The sequence below is a fragment of the Gossypium hirsutum genome, chromosome A04, assembly GCF_007990345.1.
Source record: "Gossypium hirsutum isolate 1008001.06 chromosome A04, Gossypium_hirsutum_v2.1, whole genome shotgun sequence".
NCBI classification, from domain to species: Eukaryota; Viridiplantae; Streptophyta; class Magnoliopsida; order Malvales; family Malvaceae; genus Gossypium; species Gossypium hirsutum.
In genome coordinates, this window is record NC_053427.1 from 44,868,710 (window position 1) to 44,874,260 (window position 5,551).

A 5,551-nucleotide genomic window follows, 5' to 3' on the forward strand; every position below is an offset into this window, starting at 1 on the left:
ATTCATGCTAGTGATGTATCCGGGCTAAGTTCTGAAGAGCATTCGTGCTAGTGATATATCCGTGCTAAACCCCGAAGAGCATTCGTGCTGGTGTTATGTCCGGGCTAGGTCCCGAAGAGCAATCATGCTGGTGACGTGTATTCGGGCCTTCATGCCTAGTAGGCTCCGTGCCGGTAATTTGAGCAAAGTTTAAGTATTCATTACTATACGAATTCAAATTTAAATGAGATGATATGTTTAAAAGTGTTCATACATGATGTTTATAGACTTGGTTAAGTCATTTCAATGTGTAATAACGAATGAATAAGAGCACTATGTGTGTGAATGATTAGAGGCACTGTGTGTGTGCGAATTCCTTTAACCGAGCACTATGAGTGCGAGATCGGTCAGTGGGCACTAAGTGTGTGAAGTGGAATTCATGTAAGACCTCGTTTGGGACGAAGGCATTGATTTGAGATAGTGTGTAAGACCTTGTCTGGGACATGGCATCGGCTCGATATGTGAGAATATGTAAGACCATATCTAGGATATGGCATTGTAAGAGCTATATGTACTATTGCTGAATGGACACTATTTTGTTAATCTTGTTTAAGAAATTATTTTGATTAAGTTTCGACATTCGAAAGTTTGAAAGAATTTTTTATGAATGTTGATAATTTTTGATATACGAGTTATGTGCTAGAATAAATCTCATGCCAGTGTATTATATTAGGCTTTATGCCTATTCGACTGTATACAGGTAACGTTAACTATGATTGAATGTGCTAAATGAACTAAATGTTCAGGTACGAGGAAGTTGACTTTTCTTTTGGAAATGAGTTAAGTTGAATATTGAGATGTGATAAAGTTATAAAGGATATTTATTGGGATGTTTGAGTATATGTGTACTTTCGGTTAGGTTACAGCTTATTCATGAATGAAAATGTGGGTTACAAATATGTGGGTTGATGATGTGAATTATACATGTTAATATGTGTTTGAAATGCATTTGTGAATTAAGTTAAGTGATTATTGCTTATGAAATCAAGAAAATGAGATATTTGTGCATACTTGTAGAAATGTTTATGTATTTGTTTTAAGATAAGAAAATGATTTTATAGACCGATGCGAAATCAATAATGAATTACAATTGCTATCAATGAGCTAATGTCTTTGTGGATGTAATTCAATAAGAGGACGTTATCCTAAACTATGCATCGGTAGAAATTTTCGGGGACGAAAATTTCTTAAGGGGGAGAGTTGTGACACCCCTAAAGTGACCCTAGTCGGAAAGTGGTTTCGGGACCACTAAACCGAGTCATAAAGATAATTAACCGTCATAGTTGATGCTCATTATATGTACATATGCATGTGTGAAAATTTCATGTTTGAATTTGTTAATGGTAAGTGAATTTTATCAAATAGGACTTATGTGAGAAAATTTGGAAATGTGCTAGGCAAATGTAAAGTGGCCTAATAATGCATGTTGTGAAATGATGGGTTTGCATGTCAAATTCCCCACCTTAGAGGAAGTGGCCGGCCATGAGGGTATGGGATACAAAGCATATGCATTTTGTATTAATATTATAATGACTACATGGTTTTATAATAGGAAATAAGTATTAAAAGAAAAACATATTAAAGACATTTTATGCTAATATGTGTGGGAAGAACAACAAAATATGAGGGGAGTGGGAGGAGAAACCAAAGTTGTTTCATCCTTGCTCCCCCATTTTGCCGAAACTAGAAGAAAAAAAAAGGCTTCATCCTCTTTGTTTTTCTTGACCGAAAAATCAAAGGAAGAAGAAAGAGCTCTCTTGCTTATGTTCGGTTTGGATGAGGATTAAGAAGAGGTAAGTACCTTGAAATTCTTGGAAAAATTTTGTATAAAGAAGGTGGTTAGTTCAAGTTCTAATCATTCCATGGCTTAAGTTTTGATTGTTAGGAGGTTTAATAGTTGGCCAAGTAGTTTGAAGCTCTTAGCACATATTTTTTTCTTCTTCTTTCTTGAAGGTTGAAATTTGGGTTGTTATTAAGGAGGTGCCGAATGTGGTCCTTGAAGGGCCCTGAGGAACAATATATGTGGCTTGGGTTATAACATTCGGCCATGGTAGTTTGAGGATTAAGGATTTTATTTCTTGTTAAAATTGGATGAGTCTTAGTGTGTGAAGTGTTTGAACTAACTGACGATCAAATAGATGCATGGGTACAAAGTAGGAAGAATCGGCTACTATGGTTGACACTAATGCCGAATGTAAAAATATTATATTAAATAATGTATGTGATTTGAGTTAATGATATGAAAAAGAATATTTAGATGTATTATAATTGATTAAGTAATAAATCAAAAGTTGCTAAAATTGCCATTTCTTTAGCCGAATATGTGTTTGATCAATGAAGAATTTGTTGAAGAATATAGGTGAACTTGGTAAGAGTATTCGGCTTAGTGTATAGATGCATGGGTACAAAGTAGGAAGAATCGGCTACTATGGTTGACACTAATGCCGAATGTAAAAATGTTATATTAAATAATGTATGTGATTTGAGTTAATGATATGAAAAAGAATATTTAGATGTATTATAATTGATTAAGTAATAAATCAAAAGTTGCTAAAATTGCCATTTCTTTAGCCGAATATGTGTTTGATCAATGAAGAATTTGTTGAAGAATATAGGTGAACTTGGTAAGAGTATTCGGCTTAGTGTATAAATGATATAAAGATTTTTGAAATTTATTTTGGTTAGATGTATGTATGATTAAGTATATTCGGCAATATACTTAAAGTGAGTACATGATATTATTGAGCTTAAGTATATGGATATGTGTATATGTGGTCATATAATGACATTTTGGGTTGAAAATTTAATGATATGTGATTGCCGAACGTGATAAATAAATTCATATTATTGGTTTAAATATTGAATACTCCTATTTGTATTCTCTAAGCTCAAGAGCAAAGGGGAACTAAATCCGATAAAGGGAAGGAAAAAGTGGTCGAATAGCCATCGGAATCGTTCAACAACATCCGAGATAAGTTTTAAGTGTTTAAACGTTGAGTAAATTCAATTATAATAGGACATGATGAGTTGATTTAATAAGACAAGATGTGGCCATGATATGTTCTAAGCTCAAATGGTAAGTTCTTAAGTGTTTGAGCTTGGGAATTTAAGGGTAATTTGAAATAGTCTGCTTCGGACAGCAGCAGTAACGTGACTTTAGAAAATCACCATAAATTCATGGACTTGAATTAGAGGCTGAATGAGACATGAAATTAAAGATTAATGAGTCTAGTTTCTTATAAAAGAAACTACGTAAGCAAAGGAATTTCCGAGAATGAGATACTTAAAGTTGTGTGAGACAGCGCAGAATGACACTGTAATCCTCTGTTCTGTTTTTAGAAAATCATTATAAATTGTACAAAAATGGTTATAAGATAAAATTTATATGCTTAGACTCCTTAATGAGTCTAGTTTCAAATGAAATCAAATACAACACATTTTGAATTCTGTAAAATGAGAAATTTGATTCGTAGCAAAGAGTGGTCAGATTAGTCAAACAGTGAAACAGGGGAAACTTTAAGAAAAATCTGGTATTGATTGGCCAAACCTAAAATTCTGGAAATTTTATGGATGGAAGATATACGAGTCTATATTCAGGAAAAATTAACGGAAAGTGATTTGGAGCTTTTTAGCTCCAGTTATAAATAATTTAGTGACTATTGCTCAGGAAAAACAGCTTGTGCTGAATTTGAGATTATGTTGTGAACCTTGATAAACTTGTTTTAGTTGCTCATAAGCTATTGATTAAACCCATACTTGAATTCTAAATCGTGGTATTGTAAGTTTATGAGTATTCGAATATGAAATGGTAGTAAGGCCTAATGGCCGATGTGATGAATGTGAAAGTGTATATATATGTGATAGGGCCTAATGGCCGATGTGATGAATGTGAAAGTGTATATACGTGATAAGGCCTAATGGCCGATGTGATGAATGTGAAAGTGTATATACGTGATAAGGCCTAATGGCCGATGTGATGAATGTGAAAGTGTATATGTGTGATAAGGCCTAATAGCCGACGTGATGAATGTGAAAGTGTATATGTGTGATAGGGCCTAATAGCCGATGTGATGAATGTGAAAGTGTATATGTGTGATAAGGCCTAATAGCCGACGTGATGAATGTGAAAGTGTATATGTGTGATAGGGCCTAATAGCCGATGTGATGAATGTGAAAGTGTATATGTGTGATAAGGCCTAATAGCCGACGTGATGAATGTGAAAGTGTATGTGTGTGATAAGGCCTAATAGCCGATGTGATGAATGTGAAAGTGTATATATGTGATAAGGCCTAATGGCCGATGTGACGAATGTGAAAGTGTATATATGTGACAAGGCCGAGTGGCCAACGTAATGGATGTGGAAGTGCATAAATGTGATAAGTCCCGAAAGGCATTTGTGTCAGTACTATATCCGGGTTAAAACCCCGCAGGCTTTATGCGAGAATATTATCACTGATTAATGTCCTTAAGCTTCGTGCTTGTACTATATCCGAGCTCTAAAGACCCGATGACTACGTGTGGGGATTTTGTCCGGGTAAGACCCGATAACTTCGTGTGGAGATTATGTCCGGGTAAGACTTCGTAATAAGAATTGCTTATAAATATATTCAATGCGAAAGGTTAAACAGGTATGTACTTCAAGTTTATATGTGAGCTTGATTTGCACTAAATCATAAGGTAGTTATGTGATGCATACGAAAGCAATCTATGAGACTATTCCTGTGATTATGTGACATCGGATCAGTGTGAGAGGTGATGTGAAATCATACGATATATCTATGTCACATGAGCTCACTTTTATGTGAAAGTTTATCTGCCTATTGTATATGATGAGATGTGCAGACTCGGTAAAGGGATGGTATGCCCGAAGGAAGAGTGAAATAAAAATACGAACAACTATGTTATAATTTGATTGTTATCTGTTGACACTGCTTAAAACTTACTAAGCATTGTAATGCTTACTCCGTTTACTCTGTTTCCTCTGTTTTATAGATCTCATTGCGAAGCTACAGGCTCGGGGATCGTCAGCAACTAGTCACACTATCACTATCCACTGTTTGGTACTGCTATGTTTCGGATTGTCTTATGGCATGTATAAGATAGACTAGTGGCGGAAGAATATTTTGGTTAATGTATATAGCCATGCGAAAATGGCTTATATATGTTTGAGCATAATGTTATAATCATTTGGTATGGAATTGGTTAATCGCTATCATGATTTGTGCTATTTATGCTAAAAGGGCTAGTTGAATCATGGAAACTATGAAATAGGTAAAGTCTACCTTAAAGGCAGATGCTGGCAGCAGCAGTGATGTAGATTTGGAAAATCACTAAAAATAGTAGGATTGTAATTAAATAGTTAATAAATTATGTAAACGAACCTTGATGAATCTATTTTCATAGAAAAGTAACGAAATGATCATATGGACAGTATGTTAAGAGATATTCAGGTTCTCGTGAGAAGGGGCCAGAACGGTTTCTGGATTCCCTGTTCCGACTTTGGAAATTCAT